Below are 6,000 nucleotides of genomic sequence, written 5' to 3' on the forward strand. Positions count from 1 at the left end.
CAGCTCTCAGTGTTTCCATGCATGTCGCCCCCAGCAGCAGCTCCCTGACTAGGGATGGACGTTCCCCCTCAACAGCATCCGCGCATTCTGGCCCCGGAAAGGAGCCTCTGATCCCTTTATTGCCATGCACAGCCCCCGCTGCAGCCGCACATTGGCACTTCTCAAAGTCGCTTACCCGTCGGCAGAACCCCCCTCTGTGTTCAAGCACAGAGCGGGGTCGGCCTCAGGAACAGCAGAACGCAGTCAAGCAGCTTTGACAGCGGCGGGCCCCACCACCACCCCATGTGTGTTAAGTACACTGTGCTCGGCAGCAGGAAGTACAGTGCGCCGGGGAAGACTGTATGAAGGGCAGCAGACGTACACTGCTGGACAACAGCAGGGCGCCACACTACGAAACATCTCTCAGGGAGCCGACTGCGGCGCGGCACACAACTGGACATCCCTCCACCGCTTACTGCATCAGCACACCAGGGAGGCAACAGCGGTGGACCCAGGGGACAGGTGGCTAACTGCGGTGCTGCAGTGAGATCGCTCCTCTGTCACATCCCATTACATCCTATGGCGCTTCTGGCTGCAGCAGGACCTTGGTGCCTTGACCCAATCAGGAGCTAGGGGTGTGAGAGGGGTGTTCCTCCTGTCAAACCCCTAGCTTCCGTGGCGTCAAGATACACTAATACCAGATCAGACTGCATACCTCGGCCCAATATCTTTTTAATTTTGGACAATGCCAAATCATGTGTATAATAAGATCTGCTGTGTGGATCTTGCACCTAGTACATAGAGGGGTGTCTCAGTCCTATATTGTATAAAACCGCTGGAGTATGGTATACTCTGTACAGAAGGTATTTTTGTGATCATTTGTGGGATTCACTTAGGGAGAGTTTTGGGGGTCATCTGTAGAGTCTCCTCCCAGAGATATTCCTCAATTGGGCCAATATCTTCCTCCCATTTGCTTCTTATTACAAGGCGAAAGCACAGGTTTATCTGATCTTGTATGCATGCACATGTACAGGTGGAGACACCTATGATTTCTGCTGGTAAAAATTTCTTAAATTCTAAATCACTAAGTCCCTCTTCCACCAGAAAAACATGTCTAAGGCCTCCTACACACAGGCGGAAATTCTGCTGCTGGATTTCCTGCATAACTTCCGCCCATGCCCATTGCCATAGGATTGCATTAGATAATGCAATCCTATGCAGACAGCCGCGATTTGACCGCGTGAAAACTCACACGGTAAACAAATCGTGGTATGTCCTATTTCTGTGCGAGCAGAGGCCCGCACGGAAACATCACTGGTGATCTGCCGCCTCCGTTCTGCACATGTGACGGCTGGGCGGCAGCCGGCACACAGCAGAGCCGAGGAGACGATGGGAGGAGGTGAGCCGCAGCGGTCGCTGTAGGGACACGGCTCGCATCCCGCTGTGAGAATTCTCGCAGCGGGATCCGACCCAGCCGTCTGCAGGAGCCCTAGTTGTAGGTATTTGAAAAACTGCGTGTTTGGCAGATCAAACTCAGCACGCAGCTACTGGGTTCACACAGGGCGTATTTAATGCTTATTTGCCGCGGTTTGCCGTTGCATATCCGCATTGCGGCCATTCCATCGCGGTTGCAGTGCAATGCGGTGCCAATGTGTTTGGCCAAAATGTCGTTCTCACAGGGCGTAAAATTTACCGCAGAACCGCAGTGCGGATAAGCAACTGCGCCGCGGTTTTGAAAGATGCAGCATGTCCATTCTTTCGACCTTTCCGCAGCGCTTTTTTTTCCTTAGGGCCCCATGGACGCAGCAAAAATGAAAACCGCTATTGCTTATTTTGTCACGGTTTTTCCAAGCGGTTCCGCAGCAGATTGTTCGCATGAGAAAAGAGGGACAATAAAGTTTATTCACAGGAAGTGGTTCAGTGGCCATTTTAGCCGCTGGGCGCCATTTCAGCCTGGACTGCATGGAGAGAGGAAGCAGGGAGCAGGAGCACACCCAGCGGCACCAGACCCCCCCCCGAGGGGCACCAGTACACCCATTGGCAGCACCAGCAGCACTATCAGCACCACCGGTAGGCACTTCACTGACGCCCACGGGAAAATACTGGCCAACAGGCGGGAAACTCCCAACCCCGTCAGTGGCGGGAAAAGCACCGCCAGCAGCGGCGGCACCACCAGTACCCCCAGCGGGTCCACCACTACCCCCATCAGCTCCAGTACGTTTCCCACCACCGGCAGCAGCACTACAACCCCCACCGGGGCAAGCAGCTGGCCCACCACAGCTACCACCACCAGCAGCAGCACTACAACTCCCACCGGGGCAAGCAGCTGGCCCACCACAGCTACCACCACCGGCAGCAGCACTACTACAACCCCCAACGGGGCAAGCAGCCTGTCCACCACAGCAGCACTACTACCCCCAGCGCGACCACGCCCAGTGGCAGGAAAAGCAACACTAGCCCCAGCGGGTCCACCACTACCCCCAGCGGAGGCACCACCACTCCTCCCACCTGGGCAAACAGCTAGCCCACCACAGCTACCACCACCGGCAGCAGCACTACAACCCCCAACGGGGCAAGCAGCTGGCCCACCACAGCTACCACCACCGGCAGCAGCACTTTCACCACCGGCATCGCAACCAGCAGCAGCGGCACAATCGTCAACCTCGGCTAAAAAAGGTAAGTCACTACTTCACCACATTATGCATTACAGGCAACACGCGTCCAGCTCCACCGCACCTTCTTGTGCTCTCTCCTCGCAGATTTGCGCTCTTTTGCGTGCTTTTTTTTGGCCATTGCAACCCACGGTATTCGCTGTTTACCTACCTTGCTTTTCTCCACTGTTGCATGGTGTACCTTTCCAAGGGTCACGCTCGGTGTAACATAGCTTATTTCCACCATTGTATGGCCCCACACCCGGTTGCATGGCATTCCTTTGCACGGGCGAGGACACACGTTTAGTCCATTTTTGCATAGCCGACCCACAGTTTTTTAACCACTTTTCCTTTTATATAGTTGCTCTCACTTAGGCCTGTCACTTGTGTAGATGTGATCATCGGCGATATTTTTCGCGACTTGCAATTGTGCGCTAGTGGCCAAAGATGTGTATATGATTAAATGGTAAAATTTTTTGATTGCTCACAGGACGACCTACATTTTCTGCTGTCGCCAAGTGCATTCCGTTCGCAACGTCAACCCACTTTCCGGAAAATGTCCTGGTATCAACGAATGGGGATCAACGTCGTCAGGATGATAACCTTGGTGAGTGTAGTATCCACCCCCCTCGGAATGCAATTCAACTTGTTTTTTACTTCCCCCGCCCCCCCCCTGCAGGTTGAAAGTAGGCCGGAGATTTGGGACCCAGCCGAGCCGGGCTACAGTGACCGTGACTTAAAGGCGGACGCCTGGATTGCGGTCTGCTCTGGGATGTATCCCGATTGGGACTCCGGTACAGCTGCCATCCAAAGTGAAATCCGTAAGTTTACACTATTGGTTGTAACGCTTTGGTGTTTCTTTCTTCGATGTACTTTGAACTGTACTGCATCTAACCACACTGTTTATTGCAGCGTTCGGTGGATTACATAGTTTTGCAGACTGCTTTTAAAAACCATGTTTAATTATGTTGCAGTTAAAGACATCAAGAATCGCTGGAGGTTAGTTCGGGACCGCTACAAGAAACAAGAAAAAGACTGTTAAAAAATCGGTATGTCCCCGTCTAAGAAAAAGTGTCCACACCAGGAAATACTGAAGTTCCTCAGAACAAGTCGAGCATTGCGTCCGTAAGTGCTACATTTTCGCAGAGCTTTACAGCTCAGCTTCACTGTTGTTGTATTTTGATGTTCTATGTCCCTAAACGGTACTCTTGTTTCGTCCACAGATCCAACGGGAACATCACGGCCGCCCCTCCCACGGTCGAAACCGCTACAGCCGACACAGAAGGGCCGGAACAGGAGTCGCAGGATGATGATATCAGAGAAGGTACCCCAACCTTGGAAGACAGCCAACGGAGCACGCCCGATTTGTGCCCCACTTCAGTAACACCAGAAGTGGAGGAACAAAACGTGTCGCGTAGCAGTAGTGCTGGCCCTAGCAGCAGAGCAGGCAGTAGCCGGGAGGTGAGTTCCGAGCGGACGAGCTGCAGCGTTACGGTTTGTCCGCGTCGGAAGAACAAGCAAGATGCCACCCAAGAGGCGCTGACGTTATTGCGGCGGGCTGACACGGAGGATCAGTGGGACACAATGGGTGCCACCATTGTGGCACGCATTCGTGAACTGAGCTCGGAGCGTCAGTGGGCTATTGCGCCCGTTCTTTACTCTGCGTTACAGATTTATGCTTCTCAAAGGCCCATTGTTGATAGCTGTGCCATTACTTCGGCAATGAGAAATGCAGCCTTTGCAGTACCACAATCAAACCGCATGTTGCCTCCACCCCAATCTTTCCCTGACCAACCAGGCAGGGTTCCTAGCACGGGATACCCCATGTACCATGTTTCTCAAGACACTGGCTACGGCGACACGGTCTCTGGCGGGTCCCCTTCCCCTTCCCAATCGTCGTTTCTCTCACTGATGAGCAGCCCTCTGCATCAGACCTCGCAACACACAACCACGGTACTGTACACGCCGCCAAGCGGATCTCAATCCAGTACAGGAGAAGGCTCTTTTATTAGTTATACGACATTGCAGTGATCACAACTGCTGCATGGGGATAACTGCAATGTCTTAGACGCTACCATTGGAAAGTGCTGGTTCCGTTGTGATGCTGCCTTTTGTAACGCTGCAGAAATCATAACGGATGGTCATGAGAAAGATTGGGGTGCAATTTCTTACATCGCTCACTGCCGGCTACTATCCGCTCCGCTGCTAAATAGGCAAGGCAGACACATTCCTTCCCGTCAGTGGCATGACCGTGAAATTGTTCGCAGGCTGTGCGACTGTACGTGAAGGATTGTGTATGTGCGTCTAGAGTGATTTTGTCCACTGCCTCACTGTCCTCCAAGGTTGGGGTATTTCACTTCTCGGGGTCATTGCCTTTGTTTGTTGTTTTCCTTTTTTTTATTTTCATGTGTATTTTCATGTTTGCTCCAGTGTAACGCATGTTACCGGAGTTCGAACATGAAACAAACTCCAAGAAATGCTGATGAGAACAGAGGCAGTCTGTCTGTCGGCCTGTTCCCATCAGCATTTCCGCTTGCGGTATATCCGTCAACTGTGGCGAAAGCCAAATTGGTTGTGGATCGCCCAGCGACAGAGAAAAACGTTACACCACTTAAAAAAATACTGTAACCACGTGCCATATGACTGCAACTGTGTGGCAAGAAATATAACACCAAACCCAGAATTCCGCTATACAACAGCGATGTAAAATTATGTCAGGATTTTAATGAAAAAAAAAAGGGGGGGGGGGGAAGGGTAACATACGTTGCTTTCATGTACTCCTGGTGCGTGGCAAATGTAACGCTAGGTAGTGGTGTGGCGTCAAGCGTGCGAATGTGGTTCCATTGCTTGTGCAAAATGTATTCTCCTAGTCATGTAGTTGTAATCGTTAACTGCTTAAATGCTTCAAAAAGGTAACGTTTCAACACCAATACTCCTGCAATGTTCATTAAGCTGTTTATTAAAAACCAACATAGCCTCAAAATTGTCTCCACTTAATATAAAGTTGACGTATTTAGTGCCACAACGAAAAAGGAAGAGCAATGTTTTTCGTAAAATATATTAACATTTTATTGTGCAACCTCTTTTTTAACAATTTTGTAAAATTGACTGACCATTCAGAAAGTTATTAATGGAGTGCCTTTGCTGGGTCTTGAATAAACGCACTTTATGCCATTCGTGTCTTCTGCGTCCTTCTGGGGCTGGGCGCCGGGGGAGGGTCACACTGCAGTTAGGGCTGCACACCACCGACACAGGAGAACTGCCATGGCACGGTGCCTTCGTGACTAAGAAAATAGTCAGTGAAGAGTTCTCGTACCTGCACTGCGGTAGCAGACGTGCAACTGGCCCCCCAGTTGATGACCGTGTCAAA

General features: G+C 51.5%; 1 long non-coding RNA gene across 1 annotated transcript; it reads left to right on the forward strand.

The window, feature by feature from the left end:
- The first annotated feature begins 2,016 nt into the window (after positions 1-2,016).
- Positions 2,017-5,343, forward strand: LOC136582768 (uncharacterized). Its single transcript, XR_010787215.1, has 4 exons — positions 2,017-3,237; positions 3,310-3,451; positions 3,605-3,755; positions 3,854-5,343. It is a non-coding gene; the product is annotated as an uncharacterized lncRNA (long non-coding RNA).
- The last annotated feature ends 657 nt before the right edge of the window (positions 5,344-6,000 follow it).

This window comes from Eleutherodactylus coqui, chromosome 11 (genome assembly GCF_035609145.1).
Source record: "Eleutherodactylus coqui strain aEleCoq1 chromosome 11, aEleCoq1.hap1, whole genome shotgun sequence".
NCBI classification, from domain to species: domain Eukaryota; kingdom Metazoa; phylum Chordata; class Amphibia; order Anura; family Eleutherodactylidae; genus Eleutherodactylus; species Eleutherodactylus coqui.